The following is a 20,959-nucleotide window of genomic DNA, read 5'->3' as shown; positions in this document are numbered from 1 at the left end:
TTTCATGCATATCAGACGCGGGTACATGCATATCTAATCGCGTTTTACCCGAGAATTGCACGAGTTTTAATCGCGATCTACACGAGATGTAATCGCGACTTGCACGACTTTTGCACGCGATTAAACCGCGTTCAGACCGGACCATAAACGTAGTCGGTACTGTATGAAATCCAAACAGACAGGCTACCATGGGAAGCACAGGGACTGGGTCTGGGAAAGACAACCTTGTTCAGAAGAGAATGGATCTACCAGTAACAAATGTCAAGTGTACAGGACCTGGTCACCCCAGGATTTATGGGTCAGGGCATGGAGCATCTGGTGTGGTGTGGGAAGCTATAATTAGCCACCCCAGTTCATTACCCTTTGACATGTGGGTCAGTCTATCACTGATGTGCTCACTAGGGTATGATTGTCACCACTGTCTGGCAGAGGTCATGACAATGGAAGGGAGGTCAGGTGATGGTGTAGCAATAGTGACCTCTGGGATTGTCCACTGACCAGGGCAGGGGAAATGCTCATCAATTTACCAATTGATGTCTTCAGGGTTGTATATAAAAATACATTGTTTGCTTGGAAAACATCATAGCTAGAATTGATAAGAGTAAATTTAGGAAATTTGGAAAAGAGGAATACCAGGAAAAGATTTCTATAACTTTAATTCAAAATACAATCTGTTGATTATGAGGAAGCCTGTATACTTGAAGGCAAACAACCTTCCATTTTTCAATAGAGTAATCCCTTGCCAAAGTTTGATGATATATCCTCCCATATATCCCCCATTGTATGAAAACTGACCAGAACACAGTACAATATACATGTATAACTTATAAGCTTGACAAACGTTAGGAAACAATCTTAATCTTGATCATGATTCTTGCTGTGATAAATCATCTATGATGTACCCCATACTAATGGAATTACCATGCTCTAGAACTTGCATGACTTCCTCATTCTGATGAATTGTTTTGATCTCAGCAAAAACATATTTCTGCATTAACACATTTAAAATCCATTCTCCTGCCAACACAGCATTATCATTGCCAGGGTACCAGGGTATTATTACATTGCCTCCAGTACTTCCTGTACAACTATGATCTGTCTGGTCAAATTTTCCTAGGAACTTCCTGAGTGCATGGGATAATGATATCATTCAACTGCTCAGTCATGTAAATAGCTTTTTGGCACCTTTTATCGTAGTCACATTTGGCCATTATTGCATCTGTAAGCAATCTACATTTGTTGAGCTATGCCAAATTTTGTAGAATCATGATTAATTTACAGCATTTTGGTAAATGCTTGTCATTCGCACCCAACTTGCCTGAAGCCATTACTCTATGGAAAACCTTTGAAGCAAATGAGGAAGATATATCTACAATAGGTATCGTCCTGTATATGGCTGCTTTTGTATCTGTATCTGTAAAGGCGTTAGAACTGCCCTTTTGGTATAGCACACCAGTTTCCTAGCAGGCAGCTTTTGTGTTACACTGAACAACATATCTTACCTATATCTTTGTATGTTATAGCTACAAGTGACATTCACCCCTACTGTACTTGGTGGCAGTAAGAGTTCTAGGAAAAAACACCTTTTTAACACATCAGTCCTAGGTTATTAACTCTGGTACTTGAAGGTATGATTGTGCTTGATACTTGTTGATACTAATTGTAGTTCCATTTTTCTTCGTTTCTCCCTCTGTGTAACAATACATTAGTTAAGATACAGTATAAATGCAGAAACTTTCTCGGCGGTTTAATGTTCACAGTGTTGACGGTGGCCGCTTCACCGCAAATTGTAGTTCCATTTTTCTTCGTTTCTCCCTCTGTGTAACAATACATTAGTTAAGATACAGTATAAATGCAGAAACTTTCTCGGCGGTTTAATGTTCACAGTTTTGACGGTGGCCGCTTCACCGCAAATTTAAAACTGCCGAAAACATTTTTCCATGGCAGCAAGAGACTACAGTGCATGGTGCTACTACGACAGTGACCACAGTGAAAAGTCCTTTTCCTGCTACCGCGAAATTAAATCCTCATGAACTTAAATGCATTTACAGTACATCATTCTAAACCAAAGAAATGCTTTAGTTTTGCCCTATATAACAAGCCCTCCTGATGGATTTCTCAGTCCGTAATTGTTTCCTCATCACAAATGGTCTCAGACATCAAGTCTAGCGGGCGGACCAGGATCGATGGAGACTGTCCGGCAAATCCATTTAGCGTGATTAGGCAGGCTACAGGTAGTGTAATCACGTAATGGACCGTTCAAGTTGACAACATTACTGCACAAGTCTGTCCATCATTCTCAATATCATGCTGGAGTTGCCTGTACATTATCTCTGCCTCACAAGTAGTTATGTTCAAGAAATACATTTAAGGCAAGCTGAAGCTAAAGATATCTGTGCTTGGACCAGTTATTAACATGAGACAAGCCAAGGTGACTAAAGCAAGCAATTTTTACAAGTCTGTCCATCATTCTCAAACTCCTTAGTTATCTAGATAGTCATCTGGATGAAGGTGTATTGAAGCAGAATGAACACCCTCATCCTCAATCTTCTAAATGATATATTGTTTATGTCTTATTTTACAGAAAAGAAAGAAAGTCCATGTCAGCAATACATATATTGCCAATGACAAAAGTTGGAAAGATATGCAAAATGTGTGCAACCAAAAGTCCAGTTTAGTTCAGTTCATCCATTTGGTGATGCTATGAAGTCCCTCCACATGACTCTGTTGGGCATGACAGACAAGAGGTCTCTGTCTTGGAGACCAACGTCCTCCTAAATCACCATCCTAAGGGTCAGGGATGGTCGGCCGCAATGGCAAGACACATTGTCAAAGTCAGCCTTCAGCCAAGTCTCAGTTCGATTCACAGTGCACTGAACTGAAAATGAATCGATACATGTAGCTTTGATCCTTGTGCTCAGTCCATTTGCCACATTGAAGATCATGTAGCGGAGATGATGCTGATCACTTAACGCCTTGAACTGCCACATGGTGTCAAGGTTGTGCCATAAAGACATCACTGATATCATAAAATCAATGTTCAACTTGGCAGGCTGACTGTTAGAAGTCATCTAGCACCACCTCCTACATGGATAGCTATTGATTTTGTGCTGAATAACTTTGGTAATCACCTAATTGGACCTTTTTTTCTATCAGGTTCGTAGGGCCTTGGCAAGTGTACAGTTTTTTGTTTGTTTGGTGTTGTCAGTTTGGTCCTAGTATAGTTGAAAGTATTAACCATATTCCTGCATCTGTGTGAATGCGCTGATTTGATATAAATCATATTTTTCGATGAGTCAGTTTCTTTGATGTGAATTTAAGAAATGAAAAGAAAATTTATAGTTAAAATGAAATGATTAAGATGCTTTGATGAATGTTTGGACTTTCTATTCATATTGTCTAGGCCATGTCTCTATAACATGTATTTTGTGTCAAGAAAAAGTAGTTTTCCAAAGTCATGTACATGTGCAATTGTAGCAAGGAGAGTTTTCATGTGAAAACCAGACATTCCATCTTGAAATCAGACTTTGTCTTATAACAGAGAATTTGGTGGAACAACAGTTACTTCTTTGGCTTTTGAAAACACAAGAATTTGAGTCAGGCACAGGTAAGTAATATTGGGCTGTTTTGGAAGATGATAGTTAAAAGATGAAGAAAGCATTATAACGTATGCTTGTAATATTAGTAAGCCAGGTGGTATCTAAATGTGCTAAGCTGTTATTGCGACCTTAATGTTTCTCTGTGCACTACATTAGTCTACCCATGGTTGAAACTCAAACCACAATGGGTTTGGAGTTCCACAAGGGGTTTGAAGTTATTGTAATCCACAGCCAGAGTTTGCTTTTCAAATTTTAACTCAGGGATTTGGACAGCTGTAGTGGGATAGATGTGTGGGAGTGTGATTGGCTACAATCCAAAACATTTTCATTTTGACTTTGAAGGATAAGCACAAAGACCCATAGGGTTCTTTTTCCAGCAGTGTTTTTGTTCTATGGGGAAAACAGGATATGTTAGGACATAATTGACATCCCTATCCCTAAGGCTTGGAGCAGTGGTATGCAGGTGTACTAATATTCCACATATGTACTCTCATGGGCTTGTGTGATGTTTATTCAAGAATTTGAACAAAATATAAAACCCATCAAATTCAGCTTTTAAGTGAAAAAATACACATTTATGCATCCCCCAAAAGACAAATCTTCAGAAGATATTAAAAATCTAATATGATTGTAATTTAAATTTCATGGCCATGAAAGAACTTTTGTACTATAATATTATGACTGTAAATTTTAGGTTTTCAGTTTTAGCCTTTCTGTATGCTTGTAATACAACATGATATACAACGGCTAGTATGCACTACCAATAGCCTAATATGGTGTGAAATTTATGGGTGATTATGGATGTGTAAGGTCGGGAGAGGTCAGCCCTGCTGTGTCTGTACATGGGTCTGCAAATATGATATCCATTGTGTGTCCACTCTCAGTTCAATATTACATGCTCCAGACTCCCCAACCAACAATTACTGCAATTTAGCTGGACAGTGTGTGACATTTGAGATACATGCATCTATCGCAATTATTGGTCATCACACATTTCATATGATCCAGCGGTTATAAAAAAATATGGGGAATGAATGATAATATGTATGGAAATGGTATCCAATCCATTGAGTAGAGTGTAGGAAAGCTAATAGTTCATAAATTTTCTGCTAATGAAGTACACATAAAATGATATTTTAGATTTATGTGGTCATCACACATTTTGCACTCCATGGGTTACGAAAAGTGTATGGCATGTATGCAGATCATTGTTTTCATTGCTTTCAGGCAATTAAATAGAGTGCATGAAGATATAGTTTTCTACAGTTAAACTTAAAGTATACATAAAGCATAACATGTACCAGTATGGTGAATATTTTGATGGTGCCATTTATTGTGATACATTCATGACATTGCTGGCTAAAGTCTTACACTTTTTGTTGGGGGTGAAATCATCGAAATCATCTATACTTGACAGCTAGAGCACACACAATATGTTAAAATGTTACAACGTCTTTGATATATTCTTTTCAATGTTCGATCTTTATTTATGCTTAAAGTTTGCTGCGAGAATTTCTAAAATATGCAGCTGGAGATACCCATAGACATCTATTAGATTATTTTTGCATTAAATCTTGTAGACTTTGTATAAGATGAAGATTAAGCATCGGTATTAAAGAATGAGACTTCACATTAATTATATTCCACTCCTAATCCTACCCACTAATGCTTGGCTTGAAGTTGCTTTCTTGATTTTCTGTCTCGACTTCAAAGAAGCCTTGCCCTTTCCACTGCACCATTAATGTATCAACTGGTCTCAAGTGGTCTTATCCTAATGCCCAGTTGATTGTAGCTGAAAGCTGCTTTCATCAGCATGGATGCCACCCCTGCTCACACCTGAGGCTTGATGATCAAACACCTGCATGCTTTTATCTCAGAGTTACATTTGTGTCTATGCCAGCTCTTAGGATGTGCAGTGGTACTTGGGGCTTGACATAAGTCCAAAGGTGAGACAGGTTCTTCTTCATAGAGAACCATCATTGTGAGTCGGCAAGGTTTGTGTGTTGCTACAAAGGGTGGTTATACCGTTTGATCCTTTTAGAGTCAGATTTCCTAAAGGAAGGCCTTGAACTTCCTGTACAATCCTTCTTTTATTTGAAATTCAAATGTGAAAGTTTCACTACATACTCTAGCCTGGAGCAAACTCCATACAGTGTCTTTGTACTGGAAACCCAGGCTCTTAAACTCTCTCAGAGGGTTGAACTGAACTGAACTGTTGGACCATATATAACAGTAAGTTACAGAAGACAGTTAAGAGGTTCAAGGATAGTCAGTCTGAAGACAAAGCTGTAAATTAGGCTACTAATAAACTTGATCAACCATTCTTGAATGACTTTTTCCATCTTTTAGTGGTTCAAGAACAAGGCGACACTTATCAATCAAAGTCAAACTCCAAGTTTTCTCATGTCTCAAGAACATGTAGGTGGAAGGGGTGTTATCATCAGAGTTGTTAAAAATCTTGCCGTTGCATCAATGACCTTTTGGATAAGAACTTAAAATCACTTGTGACTTTCTGCTTTAAAATAGATCAGATTTGTAGTAAAGATTATATTGGTTAATTGTGGACATAGACTTTACATTGTAAAGCATTAAGGACTGTTCTGCTCAGGTCGGAAATGTATTTTCCTTCAGGGCATGCTTTGAATTTACAACTCCTGCACTGGACTTGTTTTGTCAGCTGGTTTACAGGAAGGATACTGAACATATATTTTTCTACAATAACAATAATAAATAAACCTAGCGGACTTTCCTTGGCAGACACTTTTAACACTAGCCACTTCATGATGGTATGCGTCCAAAGCACACAGACGTTTGGTTTGGAAAAGATTTATGCTGAAATAAAGAAAACTCACCAGCAAGGTCCCTTTAATCGGACTATGAACAGTTATCAATTGAATGGTTTGTAACAGTGGGGTTCAAGAACTTCTAAACTGACCATGCCAAATGGCTTTAAGCTTTTGGCCTAACGGTTTAGGTCTGGGTTTGTGATCTTGCATCTGAATCCCAGGTGTGGTTTGATTCCCAGGAGTCAGGATGTTGTTTCTGTCTGTTCCTACTCCTTTCTTACAGGTTGGCAAGTTAGGCTAGAAATACAAAATGTAGAGAGGCAAAGTTCACAAATCCAAGTGACGGGGAATGTGTATTGTAGATGTAGATGTTTGGGGTAAAAACCCGTGGGTTCAGCACGTGAACATAACCCAAAATACATTGTATTCTGAGAATGCCAATTAAGGGAACCAAAAATCATAAGGGGTGCCAACTGCACCATCTTGGAAATGTCTTTCATCCCACAACACTTTGTTTCACCCCAAAGGGCACCCTGATGTCAGCACACTCACTCACCAGCACAGTGGGCCATTTTTCTCTGTCATGGTGGAAAGAAAAATTGTGTCGGATGCTATCAGTCATAGTCATAAGTTTTCTGGCTCACAGGGTAAGTAGATTGTGGATGAGAGCTACCTCAAGCTTTATTTTTTTGTCCCAGATATTATTTAAGAGCCCATGTTGTTAATTTTTGTCACTTTAAGCTTACAAAAATACACTTCATATCAGAAAGTCTGACAGACTTTTTGGATAGACAGGGCAAGAAAATTTCCGGATACTCGCATCCTTATCTCAGGAAAAGGAAACATTATGAATGCGGTGAAAAGAAAATTACCTTTTTTTTTCAAATGACAACTACAGGAGATGTCCAGAATGCAGATTTATTGCTCTTACAGTTCAATGACCTATAAAACAAATAGCCTACTGTCAAAATAAACATGTTTTCATTCAAGTTATCCATCTACTTTGTTACCAAACACCCTTCTGCACTGTCTGTTTTCATACCTGACAATTGGAGACATATTCTGAGGTAACGAGTAAACGTGTCAAGTTTGTGATCTGTGCCAATGCTTGTAACCTATGAGATAAATGTATGCCATTGGGTTAAAATTTGGAATGCAACAACTGACACTTTAGTAACATTGTTATTGAAAGATAACTGTAAAACAGAGTAAGTAGATCTACCCTCTCCAAGCAAATTGGTTTGTTAGGTTGCTTCGGAATCTGTTGTCTCTCCCAAGGTCAGACAAAATTTCAGCGCACACGTCAAGGGTGTTGTGAACATAAAACAGTCCGGAGTTCCGTCATCAAAGACTCTGCCAAGAGCTGTCCTGATGCCACAACTAATCTGTCATCTGACGGGGTGTCTGTTGCCCCAACAGAAGAAGTTCAGACCGGTAGGCTGCCAGGCTCATAGCAGGAATTCTAGCCTTGTTTTCTGGGCCGTGCCGTTGAGAGAAGGGCGGCAGGGACACCTCCAAGTGGAGAGATCGGTTATTGTTTTTGACAACATGTTCTGTCTGACCTGGGAAAGGCTTAGATACAGGATATGGCTTGCCCTTGACACTGAGGTCTCATAACCTAGGACCATACTCCATTATCCTCCATGGGTCCTAGATTTCAGAAGTTCAAAGCAGACTCAGATCCTCTCAGGATGATGGCACCAAAATTCCGTTTGAAAGACAAGTTTTCTTGCCCTTTAAAGACAAGGTCTGAACCTTAGAAGCTGCCAGTTTCTCATAGCAAAAATTCCTCATCATGTTTTGTTAGCTGTAATTGTTGAGAGAGGGAAGTAAAAAAAGTCCCCACTGAAAATACAGTTGGTTTTCCTTGGCAGACAGGTCCTCGCGACCGGTCATGCCACAGATAACGGGAAAACGCTACTAATGACTGCAACTCTGTTTCCACAACAGTCACACCATATCATGCCTAACATTCTGCTCGTTTTTAATGGACCAACGTGTTGAGAAAAAAGCAGGCATGATCAGCCATCTCTGAGTCTGAAAACAGCTCGGCTCAACAACCTGGTTTCCTGTCGTACAGGTTACCAGGGAAATGGTCTTAATGAGGACTAACTTTTTTTCCTCAGTGTCACAAGGGTTTTGCCTTCTGGCATCCAGTCTCATAGCTGAAATTCTGTCTGTGTTCTTTGTCACCGGCACTCATGAGAGACATGGGCAATATGGCCTTTTAAGGGGCTCCAGGGCTGTTATATACACAGGTAGGTTTTCTCCCCCACAGGAAGTGGCACTAATGATGTTGGTGTCCTTAACTGGTCATGTCCCCAAGGTTTTTGATTTCTTAAAGAAAATATTGTAGTTTAGCAGATTGAAAGACTCCTCTTTTGAAGCATGTAAGACATACAGGGCTATCTCCAACTTAAAGTTTTTTGCTGTCCCACTCATCGTTTGGAAGCCCATAGTTTAAATTTTCATTGTTAAATCTGTCATTCTAAGCTTGTGAAAAAGTATGTTTTTATCAGTTTCATATAACAAAGTTTATTTATGGAAGGGATGAATTTTTTTGTCTGTTACAACAAGAAAATTTCTGTCTGTGAAAGGAATGATGGGTATGATGACAGCTCTAAAGAGGTATAGTCCTTGTCAGTATGCCAAATACTTCATGAACTGCAGGAAATATGATTTCAGAAGAAGATATAGACAAGTCAAATGTCCGGTATCAAGCAAGCTATTAGTACCTTGGTAGGATTGAGTTATTCAAATTATCTTGAAAGCGTGCCATTCAAATTGGTCATCTGTCTACCAATTTTAGCAGATGCTAGAAAAGATATGGTAAGCTTATCATCCAACACATTCGTAATAGTCTAAAGACCTTTTTTGCATATCTCTTCATACCCATCTTTTGTCATAGTAATGGGTGCGGTTTATGTCCCAAATTTTTGGAGGGATTGCGCTGCTTATCATAACAGGATATAGTTTAGGTTGATCTTGATAATTTGCATATTTGGGAGACCTTATCGAGGTATTTTACGGCACTGTTGATATCTATCATTATGATTTATAGTTCTGCGTTCCATAACCTTATCTGTCATGTAGCTGCAATATCTGGGATTTTTTATGTTAGCCAATTGGAATATTGACAGTTTAGCTTAGCTGCACATTCAATAGCTTCAAGAATAGAAAATAATTGTAACAATAAGAATCAATAGAGTATCAAAACTATTGTCAGTATGAAAAAAAAAACATGATGAAAGTTCTATTTTTATCTTTTGAAAGCAGAACTATTCTAAGGTTACCGAGATGAAGTAATGCTGACAAATGAGTCTACTGCCTCAGATAGACTCAAGGCTAATACTTTGATCATTTGGCCATTCATTTGAATTTGTGTGTTTTACAGTCATTAACAAACATTAATAATTACTTGTCCTGCTGTGGTGTCCTAGTATCTCATGTTGTAGAAAAAGGCAATTTGATAATACTTAAACAATGTACAACATGTCAAGGTGGGCTTAAAGATGTCCAAAAAAGCATGCCAGCTTCTTTCCAAAATGAGATATTCCTGGTTTTCCTTTTTTTGCATCCCCATTGTCCAAAGTAAAACCCCATGCCATAATGCAGCTTATCCAATGGTCTCTCCCAATGAGCCCATTAGATGGTATCAGGTTGATAGGCTTTTAGGGGTCCTGCTGGTTGATATGCATATCAGGCAGGCCTAAATGATGGGTGGAGGTAGGGGGCCTTGGAGGTGAGCAGCTGTCCTGCCCACAGCAGGTGTATGGTTAGTTCTGTGAGGAGTGATGCAGTGGAGTGGCAGGTCGTCCTAGATATCAGCATCTGTCATGGAGGTCTTAAGAGGGGAAGGGGGGTTGTAAGACTTAATTGGAGGCTTGACATATTGGAAAAATCTTCCTGTGTCACGTTCACCCAACAAGTTGTGAACTGCATGTGACATTACATTCTAAAGTTTTGAAGTGTAATAGAAATATCTTTTAATATTCGTAATTCAGAATGAAATTTTTCCCCCTTGTGTTTCTAGCTTGTTCACATAAGTTTGGAGGAGTGATTTCATATGCATTTCAAATGCAAGTGCATAAATGTTTGAGTAATACTAGCTTGACTTAGAAACCTCACCATTTATAAACACACAGTACTTGTTGATGGCTACTGAAACTGCACTCATTCCTAAAACTTAAAAGCTTCCTTCTGAAGAGTTTATCAGCCTGGTATCACATCACCTGCTGACCCCTTCTGCTGTGAGCTATCCTGACAGAACAGCAGGTGATACATGGTGTTACTCGCCTGCAGTCATGTAACAGCATCTGTTGGATATTTCAAATTGTGCCAGGATAGCTGCCTACCCCTGTGTCAGGGATCCCAGCAGCAGTATAATTACTAGGGTAATAGGAAAATTGTGCTAGCTTTGGAGACAAACTGGGTTACCGTATATTCTCGATTTAAGTACGCACCCCAATTAAAGTACGCACCCCCAATTTCGGGCAAGTCTCAGACAAATTTACCTCACTGAAACGTAAAATGGAAAAACCTGAATAAAGTACGCACCCCTTCTCCAGCGATCTTGAACACCTTTTGCACCAGACAAATTTTAAATTAATGGTGTTTTCCGATGGTAATTTTGCCTAAATCAAAGACTTCTAAATTTATGAAAACACGGCAAATTTTCCGTCTCTGCAAACTTGTAAATCGGCTACGGCAAGTATTAAGAAAGTTCTCAAATTTGGCATTGCAGCGCCTGATTTACAGTTCATTTGAACATCAAAACATCCTGAATAGTTTTCCATCCTTCCCAAAACTGGTCTTGATCTTGATCCACTTCAAAGAAAACAATGTTTGTGCTTTCCGACCGTCTTTTGTGAAGAAATTGCCGCCGAAATGCTTCTGGAGACGTCGACTGCTGCTTGTGATGTTCCATTAGTAGCATGGGTAACCATGCTGTTTGTTGACAAAAAAACACAAATGCCTTATAGTTTTAATATTGATAAACGTACAATCAACTTCTTGTCAACGTCTATCACCTTTATTCAAACGACAATAACAAAAAATTTCGACGGTTTAAGGAAGAAATAATCACCCCTCAGAAAAGTTCTACCCATACAATAGTAGTCTAACCGAATGACCCCAATAACCCCAGCGCCATCTTGGAATAGATCCACCGTCACGCGCGCACGTAAACAATCAATTTTATTCGCCTATTATCGTCCAAAATCGATGTCTCAACGGCTTAAAAATGACATGGTCATTTTTGGCAAGGATCCAGTGCCATGTGGCATTGTAAATCGAGCTGGTTCCTGCAGTTGTTCCTGTTGTTTCCAGGCAAGAATGGTGCCTTTCCAGCTTAGTAACATGGGTCATGTATGCTGTGTGTTACGCGAATTTCAGCTCCTTTTCCCATTTTGTCCGGAAGCCAACCTCAAATAAAGTACGCACCCCAACTTTGGCAATGACCTCTGACACTTTTTGAATTTTGAAAAGTTTAAAAAGTGCGTACTTTAATCGAGAATATACGGTAGCTATGTTGCTCAAGGTTGGGGAGTGGGCATAGAATGGAGTTTAATGGCCTCGCTAATTTTTTTTGTAGCTTTTTGAGGTAAAACGTTCTTTAGTATTGTAAAGATCAAAATGTAAGGCTGGAAGGACTTCCCTATGATTGCGACAGACTTTCTCTCAGACTCGGTTTTATAGAGATGTTCCAGTTTAGTGGTATTAGTGTTAACAAATATTTTCGTTTCTCCATTGTATAGCTATGTCTTCTTTAGCTGCTACTGTACCAGGAGATAAGACAATCACACAATACATGGATAGCTACAGTTTAGACTACTAGTATTCACTTCAATCAGATATCCAACAAATTAAGATGGTATGGCCTAATATAAAACTAGGCTTTCCAATACTACTGCAATGCATCAAACAAGGACACAAGGACATCTCTTCTTGTTGTGTGAAGTGTGGCTGACAGGTGTTGAGGCTGAGGATGCACCCAGAAGGAAGGAATGAGATTAGCTATCATCAGATCCTACTCAGCAAATCCCTTAAACCTCAGGATTCAGCCATCTGTTGTCTCTGTGGCCTTTTCCTGCCAACCTCTCGGGTCATTCCCATTGTGCCAGAGTGGTGAAGAAATTGATAAGAGATATTACTTGGACTTTCAATATTTACATCAAAGGCAAGGTATTTCATATTTGTTTAACAGAAGGTAAAGAATCACACCCTCTGTCCGAACTCACAGAAACTGCACTGTGCCCTCTGGCACTTCATGCAGAAACTGCACAGCAGAAACATAAGCATAGCGGTTACACACATACATATAGACAAACACAGTGCCACACAGAATCACACAGTTAGACAGACAAACTTGCCCCAAACAGTACTTTATTCCCAAGTGGGAGAAGCAATAATTGTGATGACTGTAAATGTAACTGGTGCCCTGTCTCACCTCAGCTACACCTCATTAGCACTGGGTTTGTCCCTCTGCCATGTAGGTTCATCCTTGTGTGTATATCACAACAAAGGATGCAGCAAGTGAAACAATGTGAGAGCTGACAGAGACCAGGCAATGTTTATACACCTTCAGACTTCCAAGTTGTGTCTTTCTAATCATCATATTTTAACTTGACCAAAAAGCTTTCTTTAAAGCATATAGAATTTTTTTTAGATATCAGAATTAGACATAGATTGTATTCATTGATACATCATGTTTATTCTACTTGGTAGGAAGTGAAATTATCAATGGTGAAATTGTGAACTCTTGATTGTACACATTACCATCACTTCCCCAAACTCTTTGATCCAGACTTTTGTAGTCACGTCTGTTTCCCAAGTTATGTCTGATGCTGCCACAACCCAAGCAGCCCCGCCCCAAATAATGCACTGTTTGTCTTCAGTTGACCTTGACATGATAAGAAGCGACCTTTGTGTAAACAAGACATGCTCTCTGCATCTTTAATGGAGTGTGGTATTATTTTGGGACAGACATTGGTAAACAAGGGGGTCACTGCATGGTGGCCCATGTCCATTGGGAGTAGCAGACTACAAAGGCATTGGGGTGTGTTGTACTTTGTCTGGAGGTATTTTTGTGCAATATCTTTTGATATGCATAATTGGCATAAATACATAAGGGCAGTATAATTCGTGGAATATATGTTGAAAACATATAATAGACAGTTCAACGTCAAAGGAGGTTATCACAAATATTTCAGAAATTATAGCTCTCAATGATAATTCTGTTACAGTAATTCTTAAACTCTTTCAGCATTATAGCTTCTTCTTCTCGTGTTATAGCCAATTAAAACAGACAAAGACACCGTAACTTGAAACAAAAATTTCCATGCTTAATGAACTAGTTACTGGTACTAGGGGTCAAAGGCATGTTTTAAATGATAGAGTAAAAAAGACTCACAAAAATTCTTCGTGTGAAATTTTTTTCTGAAACGTTCAAAGAAAAGACTGATTCCCAATGAGTATAATCAATAGGCATTTCTTACATCACTTGTGAGGAAAGTATGTTCTCAAGGACCATGTGCCCACCCACGTGAACTCTCCCTCACCCTCCCACCCAGCCACACTACATGGCAACCAGAAACAGCACGTAAACATGTTCCAGTCTGTACCATCTGATGGATGGTTGTTTCCTCAGGCTCTGAACAACAAAATGCAGGTGTCTCCATGCCTGCTGCGGCCACACCACATTATTTCGTAGGTTCACAGGCATATAAGGTATAACATATCAGCTGTATGATCTGGACATCAACAAAAGAATTTGCTATACAGTAATTTTTTTACATCTTTACATTACATGGAACTGAAGAACAGAATGCAGGTGTCTTCATCAAGTTCATGCCTGCTGTGGCCACACCAAATTATTTTGTAGGTTCTCAGGTATATAAGTTACAACACATCAGCTGTGTGATCTTGACATCAAGAGGAGAGTTTGCTATTCAGTAGTATGATGATGTTTTAAGGTTTGTTGTATCGTTACATTACATTGAATTGAATTGAAGAATAAAATGCAGGTGTTTCTTTGCCTGCTGCGGCCACACCAAATTATTTCGTAGGTTCTCAGGCATATAACACATCAGCTGCATATAACACATAATCTGGACATCAACAAAAGAGTTTGCTATAGTTAAGGTTTGTATATTTATATTACATGGAATTGAAGAACAAAGTACAGGTGTGTACAAAGTACAAATTTGTATTACTTCGATATTGTATTTTAACCAGTATCTATTGACCCATTGTTTTAACGTCGTGCATAAAGTTTTCTAATCAATGTTTGTTGAATGGAACATGATTGTAATGCCCTCGCAATTCAGCCTCTTAGGCTGCCAGGAGGACTATTATATGCTTATCGCTTAATAAACCAGTCTACAGGTGTCTTCATGCCTGCTGCAGCTACACCGAATTATTTTGTAGGTTTTCAGACATATAACACATCAGCTGCATGATCTGGACATCTGTAGCATTAACAAGAAAGTTTGTTGTAAACTACATGTATGATGATACTTAATTGTATTTTGTATGGATGGTAAGGAAACTTCAATTTAAGTTAGAAGTATAAGATAAAGGAGATGTTCATCTTTTTTTACATACTTGCATAGAAGTTTGATGTTAGTTCAAAATGTTTACTTTTCCACCCTTTAAAAATGTCAATATGGCCAAAGAGTTTATGATATTATCAATGTTGCTTTGATCATAACCAAAATACATTTTCAATTATGGTTTCTGGACTTCAGAATATTACATTTCCTAGCAGCCTTTCTGATTTATGGCATCCATGTCACAGAAGGTCTCATTAAAAAAATGCACGTTTAATGATGTTTTTCTAAAGATCAGATATCGGCCATGGGGAGGTCATTGTGAACTCCTGTTCCAGCCCCTGCACACTAGATGAGGTGAAGCATCTTCTGCTCATGTTGCGCAAGAGAGAACACAGGTGCCTGTGCATACCCCCCACTAATGGACCCTATGTGCATCAAAAAGCAAGCCCATATCTAAACCATGTGCTGTATGACAGCTAGCAGCTGGTGTGTAGGGGCTCTGATGCATTCAAAGATGTTGTAGGATCTCTTGTATCTGGGTGTATGGTGCAGTCGGCAGGGTGTTCGATTCATAACCCAGAGGTTCTGTGTTCGAATCTGTTGATGTGCCACTGATGTAGTCCCCTTGGCACAGGCACTTAATACGACTTGGCTTACTTCACTCAGGTGAAAATGAGCACCTACCTTCGGTTAGGGCCATCCCTCGGACAGGGCGTTAAATGGATGTCCCATGTTTGAGGAGAGACACACCTCGAGCACGTTAAAGAACCCACCTCACTGAATTTTTATGTAAACCTTTGCACTTCAAAGCAATTGATAAGGGCAATGGATGATGATTAGTGGTGCGTACCGGTTCGCCGAACCGGAATTGGACTTGCTATAACTTTCGGTTCAAGTCCGGTTAAAACCGGAACGTAGAAAACCGGTTTTTTGGAAAACCGGAAATCTCTTTCTTGTTGTATACTAGTATCATCTAAAACAACGCTAGATACCTATGTTACTTTACTAACTGCAGCCAACGGGCCCGAAAATACCTGTATGTTTGCGAAAATAGATTGTCCTACCACCATGAGCGGGCCATTAGCACAAGGTCGCGCCACCGTCCGCACGGAAACCTTCTTTCGAAATCCGGCAACGCGGCAAAAATGACTGGTTCATTTTAATATTTTCACCCATGAAAATAACGTCTGTGATTTTGTTTATCTCCTGGTGTGGGTTTTAGAAGTCCCATACCTTCTGATAAATGAGATATTTCCCGAGAAATACAAGTTATAACAAATCACCCGCGCTTGTTGTCACGTTTGTCGCTCGTCGGGCTACTTCACTAAAAGCATGGGCGAGCAGTTTGTTAAAAAGAAACACAGACACCTTTATTTAGATAAATACTATGAAGTCATAAGCTTCTTTTATATTTCTTTCCTTCAAATCTGTAACGAATGAACTTACAATCCATTTGTAACTGGTTAAATTTAGAGAATAATGAAACCGCACGCATCGCTTCTACCCGCATTACAGTAGGCTATCCCATTGACCCGTATTGACCTTGCAAGCGCCATGCTGAAATTTCGGCCCGTCAAAACACAAACCGAAAAGGCGGTATTTTACCGTGATTTCCCGACAGTTATCATTAAAAATCGATGTTGCTACACCTTTGAAAATGATGCAGTCGTCTTCGGCTATATTTTTTTTTTATCTCATGCGGCCTGGTCGAGGGGTGGTCGCCGTCGCCGGATAAGCTAGCTAGGGTACCTCGCATAGGGCAAGTCGCTTAATACTTGTGTTGATGCGGAAAAATTTAGCGGCCGTCAAAAACCGGACTTATAAGTCCGGACCTGAACCGGAATCTCTGGACTCGAGTCCGGACCTGAACCGGAATGTGAGCTCCGGTACGCACCACTAATGATGATGTGAGAGGCTTTGTGAAAATAGACTCTACCATTATGTTATCCTCATAAATGTATTTGAAAAGGCTCAACTCTTGACTTATATGTGCATGTGAATTATAATGTTTTGATCAAAGATGTCATGGAAAGGGAATGCCTTTTCTTTACTCAGAGAAAAAATAACCAAAACACAGTTTCAGATATGAAAAGGGAGGTTAACAGTTACAGTTCAAACCCAGTCCCTTGCTACTTCACCCAATGGCATATATTTGCACATTACTACCCACCCTTCCACCTTTCTTTAAATTGGAAAGAAAATATGTTGAAATTCATTATGTCTGAGAATGTATATCATATTTACTTGCATTAGTATGTCTGGGCTATTATTAGTTTTCCATAATGACATTAGAAACGTGAGCCCAGTTTCATCACCATCCTCTGTGTGTAGAAGTGGGTGGTAACAGGATAAAGCTGATGACCACTTGGGATGTGATTGGTCTCCTCATTAGTTCTATGTTCCAGATGTGACCTGTGCACAAAAATGGGCAAAGCAATTAGAACCCGGGGACTGTCCAGAAAACTACCCATTGTGACGGCGTATTGTCAACAGTAACAAAGAAAAAAAGTTGGAAGACAATGCTATTATACTTCATATGTTACAACAATTTTTCATTTTGGGAATGTCAAAAGTGCCACGAGTTGCCGAGCAACCTGTAAACAAGTTTAACTCACAGAAGAATGGGTGAACGTGACGGACTATAGGCACATTTCACCGTGACGTCAGTCCTGTTCTACTTTTTCCCCCAACTATTGTCTTTCAAATTGGATCTGCCATTAGACATCAAATTGTCCATTTACAAAAACTTGTACACTTTTGTCTGCGATTAGTTCTGCACCAAGTGGTAATCAAAATGTTGAATACGGTGCTAATTTTTTGCGTCCGGTTTACTTAACTGATTTTATGTGCTGTTGTTGGAAGCTGAACTTGGTCTTGACTATCGTACATGTACTTTATGAATTCCTTGAGCTTCTCCCTACTTCTTTCCCTGATGGCTCCAAAATTTGTGTTGGGTACAGGCTTAGGAATCTGGGAGCAAAGTGCAAATACTACTGGCCTGACATAGATATTACAGTCATCAAGAGTTAGCACAGTCTTTTGCACTGTTTAAATTGAAATGGTACCATCTACTTTATGAATTTCTGTAATGAATAGATACCTGTTAGAAAAGAATGTTGGTTTAAAGCCCTTACTGGTCGCAAGTTTGAAACAGAACATGCAAAGAATTTTATAAAAGGTAAGATCTGCAAGAATAGCAGTTGAGTCCTCATTGTCAATCTTCAACTAAAGCTGGCTACAGGCAAATACGGGAAGCAAGCTGATTCTTTTCCTCCTGTCTCAAATCTACTGGCTCCCCCCTTAATTCCACTGGTGGTCAGTCCAGCCAAGGGGGGGGGGCAATTTGGTCCCACTGTGTCATCAGGTTATAGTGCTATAATGTAATAAAACTATGATTGAATTTCAATTTTAGGAGCAATTATCATCATGTGGGGAGTTCAGTTTGCATGACCATCAATTTTGGTCCTAAGGAATTATCATCTTCATCATTACTGGCATCTGAGGAATATGATGCTAAAGTGGTTAGATCCTTTTGCCACCTGTACATACAACATTTTAATTGTAGCTATGGCAATGCTTTGTTGCTATGACAACTGTAAAATAAACTTCATGCTGTACTCCATTTAGACATTTACTTTAAGTGTGGATATCTGTTTGGTATATTATTAAATTCTATTCATTACAGGGTTTACTCTTTACAACTTCGTATCTTGATTGAAAAGTTGTTATAACATCCAATCTTTGTACCATTTGATTTGAACTTGAGGAAGTCACAGTCATTCTATTTGATATCCATTTGGAAAATTTACATGATGTTATTACCTGATAACTGAAATTCTCTTTTGCAAGTCTATAATATAACAAAAGCTCTGATCTGCTTAATTCATGTGCTACATATACTCTACGTATACTTTCTCTCAGCTGCAACAAAATTTTCCCACAGAAGTAAAACCCCATCTGTCACTACTGTATGTCTAAAAGTGAAATAGAAGATTTGGCATAAAGAAAGGTGTAATCAAAAATCAATTTACCCTCCCGACAAAGCGTCGTCTCCCCAACACAAATCTAACCCTTGCATCACACCAGACAGTATCACTTTCAAGTTGGAATAAAGAAACGATTAAAGATTCGTCCTACTCTACATAGAAACCCTTCTTTTGACATTTGAGAGAAAGGCTGCAGTGGTGAAACCTTGTGGCTGACATGCAGCAGCTGGCTGAGAGGCTTTGATGTCAGAACCCCCCCTGGTCCTGCCACAATACTGGTGTCACTTCAATATGCCTCCACCTGCTCTGGTCGGGACAATATGGCAGGACCGAGGGGCTGAGTGTGAATGTCAGTCTCAGCATGGAGGCTATACGCTGTAGGCTTTTGGAGTTTGGGGCCCTGCTTTCTTCTAGTGCTGGTTTTGTAAAGACATGACATTGTGTACCAACAGCATAGTTCTCTTGGAAGTTGGATAAGGTGGTATATCTGAGCTATTTTTGATTGGGCTATCTTACCCTATAGTCAATGTAACATTTGGGCAAATGGCCTACCTTAACTTGGAGAAGGATGATCATTAAAGATATATTGTGAGGCTGAACTGCTGCATTCTAGCATTCATTCACCAGTTCTATTGTTCATAATTCAGCTGTAATTGTTTGCCTTTATTAGCACTGAACCTATAAGAATATCAATGATTACTGTATCACCATTACATTTTGCTCATCTTCTATCCATCAGCAGCTTTGAATACTACATAGACTCTACAAGAGAGCACCAAAAGATTACCGCTTCCCAACCTTACATTGTGTCCTCCCCATCTCACAGCAGGGCTGCGGTATCCCTGCTAAGACAGACGCCTCAATAAACTATTGTCTCAAGTCAATTGTCAAGAACATCAAAGTCTACAAGCCTCATCCACATTGTCTCCTTGTACAATTGTGTTTCACAAAGCTTATTTAGTGTGTTCACTGAAACATCACGAACTGCAGAGCATTCCAGTTCTGCCACATATCATCCTGACAGGGCAGTGTCTCGCTGGTATTATGACAACTTCTTTGATCCCTTGGTTCCTTCTCTACGTCTTTGTTGAGCAACAGAAGTCGTCGCGTGTCACTCAGGTGGGGGGTGGACTTCTGAGAGGGACCCGAGCCTGCCAAGTACACAGATGCTGTCTTCTGGGTCCCCATTCCAAAACACTGCATTCCAAGGGTGTGTTTGAGACTTTGAGGTCAACAAGTTCTGCTACAAACCTTGTTTGATGGTCACTGTTTTTGTGGAACACACTTTAAAAGAAATTATAGCAATACTCTTGTGTTATAGGTCAAATCATAATAAACATCACAGCAGGGTTCTGGGCTGCAGAAGATAAAATCAGATCATTATCTTCTGGTTGCACAGCAGCATCTGTTGCTATAGCAACAGCATCTGAATACCCTTTGAGGTTTTGTCTACTTTCCCTTTCCATGTAGACAAAACATGACCTGTTGGCTTCAGCATTTGAAGCCTGTATGTAGAATAAGCTTACATTCCAGTAGTGCTGTAGAAACTTCATGGCAGGTGTAATGCCAAGGGAAATGTCAAGATAACATTTCTTTACTTAAATACTTAAAGCCTGAGCAGTGTCAAGGCTGAACATTGTATTGCAGTTGTGACTTTTTTTATACACCTGTCTTTATCATTCAAGTCAGCAGTAGTTTTTTCAGACTTCACACTTTAGAGAATAACAATAATTTTAGCTCTAGGTTGACCCAAATGGAGAGCTACCATCTTTTGCAACCCCAGATAATGACTATTTCGTGGAGATAAAGAAATGGACTTAATCTGGGTAGGTTGGAAGGACCTGGAATTTAAAAAGGACATGTCATCAGGATGCTATCACAAATATCTAAGCTATTCATAATCCATTTGCATCTGTCTAAAGTGATAAATTGGAACAAGGATACATTTCATAACTCAGAAATGCCAAACCATACATCACTTGTTGACAGCCCTTGCCTCTTTGACCCCAGTCACTCTTTTATGACATATTCATGGC

The 20,959-nt window shown here is 39.4% G+C and overlaps 1 protein-coding gene across 4 annotated transcripts in view; it reads left to right on the top strand.

Annotated features, from left to right (window-relative positions):
• LOC118421528 (discoidin domain-containing receptor 2-like) overlaps positions 1–20,959 on the top strand; it is a 92,541-nt gene that overhangs the window by 11,925 nt on the left and 59,657 nt on the right. The window lies entirely within an intron of this gene.

The sequence above is a fragment of the Branchiostoma floridae genome, chromosome 8, assembly GCF_000003815.2.
Source record: "Branchiostoma floridae strain S238N-H82 chromosome 8, Bfl_VNyyK, whole genome shotgun sequence".
Classification (NCBI taxonomy): Eukaryota; Metazoa; Chordata; class Leptocardii; order Amphioxiformes; family Branchiostomatidae; genus Branchiostoma; species Branchiostoma floridae.
The sequence above is the reverse complement of the archived record's forward strand: the minus strand, read 5'-3'. Positions and strand labels throughout refer to the sequence as shown.